Source organism: Nycticebus coucang, chromosome 22 (genome assembly GCF_027406575.1).
Source record: "Nycticebus coucang isolate mNycCou1 chromosome 22, mNycCou1.pri, whole genome shotgun sequence".
Lineage (NCBI taxonomy): Eukaryota > Metazoa > Chordata > Mammalia > Primates > Lorisidae > Nycticebus > Nycticebus coucang.
In genome coordinates this window covers 34,018,551-34,026,772 of record NC_069801.1, presented here as the reverse complement: position 1 = coordinate 34,026,772, position 8,222 = coordinate 34,018,551, and positions in this window count along the sequence as shown.

Here is an 8,222-nt window from a genome sequence, read left to right as displayed (position 1 = left end):
AAAGAAAGAGAAGAGAAGGAATGGACAGAAAGTTGCTATGGGGAGGGGGGTAGAGAAAAAGAAAGAAAGAGAGAGAAAGAAAGGAAGGGAGGGAGGGAAAGAGGAAGAGAGGGACAGAGGGAGGAGAGAAGGAAGATGCTATGCACAGGCAGAATTTCTTCTCCTTTGGTGAAATTCTTTGCCAGGGGTGATGACTCCTACTTGTAATCCCCACACTCTGGGAGGCTGAGGCAGGAGTATCACTTGAGGCCAGGAGTTTGAGGTTATAGTAAGCTATGAAGATGTCATTGCACTATCCTGGGTAACAGAGTAAAACCCTGTTTCAAAAAAATAAATAAATAAAGCTTTTTAAATAAAGGGCATCCATATTGGAAAGGAAGATGTTAAATACTCTCTTTTTTTGTTTTGTTTTTTTGAGACAGAGTCTCATTTTGTCACCCTTGGTAGAGTGCCATGGGATTTGGGATATCGTATAACTGCTCAAAATATCATTCCTCAGAAAGTCAAATTAGAAGAGATTCTCTTCGCACTTTAAATAATTTCCAAAAATCATTAGGTGATATTAATTGAATAAGGCCAACTTTGGGAATTCCTACTTATATACTTAAAAATTTATTTGCTATCCTAGAAGGAGATTCCAATTTAAATAGCCCTAGACAGTTTACTCCTGAGACTAAAAAGGAATTACAGTAAATTGAAGAACATATTCAAGATGCCCAATGAAATCAAATCTCTGAAAATAACAATTTCTATATTTATGTGTTTCCATCGATGCACTCTCCTACATGATTGATTGTGCAAGAAACACCTTTTGTTGAATGGTGTTTTCTACCTAATAAGACATCTAAAAAGATGGAAACTTATATTCACAAAATGGCCTTTATAATTTTAAAAGGAAGGCAAAGTTTAAGACAATTAGTAGGGAGAAATCCTGAGAAAATTGTTGTTCCCTTAACAAATACCCACATTTCTAATTTATTTATGTTAAACACAGAATGGCAAATTGCTTTATCTGATTATGTTGGAATGATAGATAATCATTTTCCCCCAGATAAGAGAATTCAGTTGCTTAAAAATACTTCCTGGACTTTACCTAAAATAGTAAAATTAGAACCAATCCCAAATGCAGAAACATTTTATACAGATACAAATAAGATGAGAATGTCTAGATATTTAGGCCCTCATTCTCATAAGATACAACAATCTGCTTATTCACCTATACAAAAAGCAGAATTATTTGCTATTGTTTTATTATTAACAGATTACCCTAATCAAACTTTGAACATTATCAGTGATACTTTGTACTCCACCCATATAGTGCAAAATATTGAAATTTACTTTACCTACTAATACTGAAGAACTTACTTTACTATTTTCATCTCTTCACCAATTGATTAGAAATAGAATTTTTCCTATTTATATTACTCATGTTCGAGCTCATTCTAACCCATTGGACCCATCTCCATGGAAAATCAAGCAATTGACCAATTAGTAGGGTCGGTTTTATCAGTTCAACATGAGCATTCTATACATCATACTAATGCTCAAGTTTTAAAAAGAAGACATGATATTTTAAGGCATACAGCATGAGCAATTGTTTGCTCTTGTCCCACTTGTCAACCTTTAATAATGCCACCTTTACCCTCTGGTGTTAAAGAGGTCTCCAATCTAATCAATTATGACAAATGGATGTTATTCAATTTCCTGAATTTGGACAGCTTAAATACATCCATCTGTTGATACTTATTCTCATTTTTCCTGGACATCTGCCTTTACATCGAAAAAGGTAGGTGCTATTATTTCCCATTTATTGAAAGTTTTTTCAGTAATCAGAAAACCAGCCTCAATTAAAACTTATAATGGCTCAGCACATCTTTCTAATAAATGCAAAGCCTTTTTTCAACTACATAATATAAAACATGTGACAGGTATCCCAGGCAATAGCACCAGAAAAGCTATAATTAAAAGACAAAATGGAACACTTAAAAACATACTTCTAAAGCAAAGGAAAGGGGGAGAACAGTATAACATTATCCCCAGGAGGGGGCGGCGCCTGTGGCTCAGTCGGTAAGGCGCCGGCCCCATACACCGAGGGTGGCGGGTTCAAACCTGGCCTTGGCCGAACTGCAACCAAAAAATAGCTGGGCATTGTGGTGGGCGCCTGTAGTCCCAGCTACTCGGGAGGCTGAGGCAAGAGAATCGCTTAAGCCCAGGAGTTGGAGATTGCTGTGAGATGTGTGATGCCATGGCACTCTACCGAGGGCCATAAAGTGAGACTCTGTCTCTACAAAAAACAAACAAAACATTATCCCCAGGAATAGATTACATTCTGCCTTATTTACTTTAAATTTTTAAAATATGAATGATGATAATGAAACTCCAGCTCACAAGCACTGGGTTAAAGTTATTTCTACCCCTTTAAACCAACCTGTGTTTTACAAAGACACTCAGACTGATAAGTGGACACCAGCAAATGTCATTCGATGCGGAAGAGGTTATGCTTATATCTCCACAGGAAATTCTAATTTGTGGGTACCTGACAAATCCTTAAAGCTTCATCATGGCCTCAAAGAGACCTCATCCACAGGACACCGACCCTCAAACCCTGACAAGACCCTTTGCCTGGATGAGCCTGAATGTGTCCCGGAAGAAACAATGAATGACTTTTCTTTGCACAAAGGAAGCCAACAACTTAACATGGGGACAGGTGAAGAAATTCTACAATCAAGCAGAATATATGATTGCCCAAACCAACCAACAAATGAATTCTCCTAATCTTTTTTGGGCAATGATAGTTCTTCTCACTACACAGGTAAGTACTCAATCATATGAATATTGGATATAAATCCCAAATACTTCTCTACTGAGGGGAGTCAGTTGGTTTGAACCTAGTGTTCCAATTTATGTTAATGAATCCAGCTGGCTTCCTGGGCCTTATGACACTCGTGGTCCTTTAAAACCTGATGAGGAAGGGATGACTTTTTTAATTACAGTACTGGTGTCAATGGACCACCCATTTGTATTGGTAATCAGCCCCATTGTTTACTTTTCAGTATCAAGTTCAGACAAGTGTAGACCATCATTCCAATAAATCTCTACAGGAAAAGATGTTTCTTTTAGTAGCCCTTTCTATTAAAGGAACAAAACTTAATGCTACTTTGGCTTCTTCTGAGTTATCTCTTTGTCAGATGCACAGCTTTTCACAAGTAAGTGAATGGGTACATTGGATAAAATGTAGAGGTAAAAGTGAGTTTTTAGTTGATAATACTTCCTATGGAAGCATCATAGATTGGAGCCCCAAGGGTTTCACGCACTATCAGAACTCTTTTTTTTTTTTTTAGAACTCTTTAAAACCTTTAAGATGGAAAGGAAATCATACTTCTATTTCCACAACAATATCCAGTCACATTATGTGGAGAGATGAAAGATTTTCTCCTCCTTCTCCTGGTCTATCAAAATATCCTAAACAAAATCATTTATGGAAAATTGGGGCTGCACTCTGCCCTATTCAAGCTTGGGTAGAAAAATCATATCATAATAAACAAGATAAAAAAAATATACCTTATCTCTTAACAAAAAGGCAACCCGTAATGTTCAAGCCGGTTTAAGGCTGCCTTTTGTATGGCTTAAAGGTTCTATATATTGGAACAAAACCAGTGGAGAAATCCTATTTTTGCAAATTTGTACTATGTATACATGCATTAACAGTTCTGTTCAGTTTGATGTTTCCAAAGAGTAGTTATATCTTTTAAGAGCAAGAACATATATGTGGCTGCTAGTGAAGCTGACCCGCCCATGGCAAGAGCCTCCACTGATGTCCCTACTTCAGATGATTGCTGAGAAGATCCTGAAGAAAACCAAGTGATTCATTGGAATGCTGATTGCAGCAATTTTGGGAATAATTGCTGTTACTGTGGCTGCTGCTATGGCAGGAGTTGCTTTAATGGAAAGCATAAAGACTCAGGACTTTGTTGCTGAATGGCACCACAATTCTGAGCAACTTTGGACAGCTCAGAGACAAATTGACACTGAAATCCATAATGAACTTTCAGAACAAACAGTAATGTGAGGAGATCAATTGTCTAGTTTGCAAAAACAAATCAAATTTTCACTATGATTGGAATGTAACTTCATTTTGTATCACTCCTGTACTTTACAATGCAACTGAATTCCCTTGGGATAAAGTGAAAAAGCATTTGTTAAACCATGAAAATTTGACTAATGATATTCTTAACTTACAACAAAAGGTGTATGCCACGTTCCAGCACAAGCTTGAACGTTTTAATGGAGATACTATACTAAAAGAATTGTCAAATGAAATAGAAAAGTTAAATCCTTTACCTAATTTGAATATTTTATTTGGAACTTCTATGGGATTGCTTGTTATGATGTTCATTATTTGTTTTGCTTTGTGTTTAAAATGCAGATGGTTCCACCAAGCCCACCAAGTGAGTGACTTCCAAGTAGCCGTATTTTCCATTTTCTTGCATAATTTAAAAGGAAAGGGAGAAGTGTAGCCTCAATGTAACTTCAAGTGCCATTAACTTATGTTTAAAGAAGCTTTCTTAGAGTCCATATGAAGGAATGTTCCTTGAAGACCCTCCGAGCTGATTAGCAAACTGGTCTAACAGGAGGCAAACTCTGTAAACAGAGTCTGACTGTCTGTGGAATGTCCTGGAAGGGACCTTGGAAGTGAAAAACAAGATAAGTTAGTGCGCATTTCAGTTATATGATGCACCTGTTTTCCCAGACAGATGGCTGAATAAGTTTTGTGGTCATTCTGCATGGCTTCTTTGTACTCTTATCATATTAACCATTGACTGCCAATTGAGTATTATTATTAGAATGTGCATGTGCAGCACTGGCTACATAAGCTGGGAAGAAATAAAGTAGTTTGTCACATGCTAAGAGAGCTGTGGCCCCCTTTATTAATATACAATTTCAAAAGCAGGACCCATACTCTGTGGCACTGCCCACGCGTGAGAACTTCACACAACAATCATGCATTTCAGAATGGCTAGCAATTTAGAACTAAGAATTGTTTATTTATGGAATCTTTCTTTCTTTCTTTCTTTCTTTCTTTCTTTCTTTCTTTCTTTCTTTCTTTCTTTCTTTCTTTCTTTCTTTCTTTCTTTTTTTTTTAGTAGAGACAGAGTTTCACTCTGTTGCCCTTGGTAGAGTGCCACAGCATCACAGCTCACAGCAACCTCCAACTCCTAGGCTTAGGCGATTCTCCTGCCTCAGCCTCCCAAGCAGCTAGGATTACAGGGACTGGCCACAGAGCCCTGCTATTTTTCCTTGCAGTTTGGCCAGGGCCAGGTTCAAACCTGCCACCCTTGGTACCTGGGGCTGGTGCCTTACCTACTGAGCCACAGGCACCACCCCAGAATCTTTATTTTTTAAACAAATTTATTTATTTATTTTTATTGTTGTTGCAGTTGTCATTGTTGATTTTAGCTGGCCTGGGCTGGATTCAAACCCACCAGCCTGGGTGTATGTGGTCAGCATCCTACTCACTGAGCTATAGGTGCCGCCCTATTTCTGGAATCTTCTATGTGAGATTTTTGGACTTTGGTGGAGCATGGACAATTGAAACTTCAGAAAGCAAAACCGCAGATAAGAGGGGAACACTGTACTGGCATGAAGACAGACATTTAGACCAATGGAATAGAGGAAGCCCAGAAATAAACCCTCACTCATATGGTCAAACAGCTTTTTACAAGGGTGCCAAGACCATTCAATGAGGAAAGGACAGTCAACAAATGGGGCTAAGAAAACAGGATATCCGCATGCAAAAGAATAAGACTGGACCCTTATCTAAACACCATATACAAAAATTAACTCACTGGAAGGCCGAGGCAGGTAGATTGCTTGAGTTCGACACCAGCCTGAGCAAGAGTGAAACCTTGTCTCTAAAACTAGCTGGATCTGGTGGCAGGTGCCTGTAGTCCCAGCTACTTGGGAGGCTGAGGCAAGAGGATCTCTTTAGCCCAAGAGTTTGAGGTTGCTATGAGTTATGATGCCACTGCATTCTACTGAAGATGACAAAGTAAGACTCTGTCTCAAAAATTTCAAATTAGACCTCCTATTTGATTCTGCAATCCCATTAATAGGCATATACCCAGAAGGAAAAAAATCCTTTTATTATAAGGACGTTTGCACTAGACTATTTATTACAGCTCCATTTATAATTGCCAAAAATGTGGAAACAACCTAAATGCCCACCAACCCAGGAATGGATTAACAAGCTATGGTATATGTACATCATGGAATACTGTTCAGCCATTAAAAAAGATGGAGACTTCACATCTTTTGTATAAACCTGGATGGAGGTGGAACACATTCCTCTTAGTAAAGCATCACAAGAATAGAGAAGCAAGAATCCAATGAACTCAATTCTAATATGAAGGCAGTAGATGAAGTAATACAATGGGGGGTAGGGGAATGAGGGAGAGGGAAGAGGGAAGGAGAGAAGGGGAGGGGATTCATGGTGTATGGAACACCTCTTGGGGGTGGGACACAATTGTAAGAGGTACTTTATCCAATAAATGCAATCAGTGTAACCTAATTCTTTATGCCCTCAATGAATTCTAAACAACAAAAAGACTGTCTCAAAACAAACAAAAAATCCCCTCAAAAAAAAAAATACAGTCAAATATGTAGTCAAAAAGATTTATACATAAAAACTAAAATTATAAAATTCTTAGAAGAAAACGTAGGGCAAAATCTTCTCAACACTGGATTTGCCAGTGATTTACTGGCTATGACACCGAAGGCACAGGCAACAATAACAACAACAACAAAATAGACAAATTGCACTTCATGGAAATTTAAAATTTTTTTTTTTTTTCTTTTGGCTGGGGCTAGGTTTGAACCCGCCACCTCTGGCATATGGGACCAGCGCCCTACTCCTTGAGCCACAGGCACCACCTGGAAATTTAAATTTTTTATGCATCAAAAACATACTACAGGCTTGGTGTCTGTAGCTCAAGTGGCTAAGGTGTCAGTCACAGACACTAGAGCTGGCAGGTTCAAATCCAGCCTGGGCCTGCCAAACAACAATGACAACTACAACCAAAAAATAGCTGGGCATTGTGGTGGGCACCTGTAGTCCCAGGCACTTGGAGGCTGAGGCAAGAGAATCGCTTAAGCCCAGGAGTTGCAGGTTGCTGTGAGCTGTGATGCCACAGCACCCTACCCAGAGTGACAGCTTGAGGCTCTGTCTCAAAAAAAAAAGCAGGGTCTCAAAAAGATATTTATATATTCATGTTAATAGCAGCATTATTCATAATAGTAAAACATAGAAGCCACCCAAGTGTTCATCAACAGACGAATACAACAAAATGTAGTATATCCGTACAATGGAACACTATGGAGCCTCAAAGGGGAAGGAAATTCTTTTTTTATTCAGACAGAGTCTCACTCTGTCACCCTGAGTAGAGGCCCATGGCATGGTAATTCATAGCAACCTCAAACTCCTGGGCTCAAATGATACTCTCGGTAACGGAGACTACAGCCATGTGCCACCATGTCTGGCTAATTGTTTTATTTTTAATAAAAGATGGGGTCTCCCTCTTGCTCGGGTTGGTCTCAAACTCCTGAGCTCAAGCAATCCACCTGCCTCAGCCTCCCAGAGTGCTAGGGTTACAGGTGTGAGCCACAGTGGCTGGCCAAGAGGAAGAAAATTTTGACATGTGCTACACCATTGATTTACCTTGACAGCATTATGCCAAGAGAAATAAGCCAGTCACAAAAGACAAATACGGGTGGCACCCGTGGCTCAGTGAGTAGGGTGCCAGCCCCATATACCAAGGGTGGTAGGTTTGAACACAGCCCCGGCCAAACCGCAACAAAAAAAATAGCTGGGCGTTGTAGAGGGTGCCTGTAGTCCCAACTATTCAGGAGGCTGAGACAAGAGAATCACTTAAGCCCAAGAGCTGGAGGTTGCTGTAAGCCATGATGCCACGACACTCTACCAAGGGCGACAAAATGAGACTCTGTCTGTAAAAAAAAAGAAAAAGACAAATTCCACATGGGGTAGTTACAGTAGACAAAATAATAGAAACAGAAAGAATGGTGGTTGTCAGGGTCTAGGGAGAGAGGAGAATGGGGAATTATTGTTTAATAGGTATAAAATGTCAGTTTTACAAAGATGAAAAGAGTTACAGAGATGCATGTGGTGAGGATTGTATAATATTTTGAATGTATTCAATACCACTGAA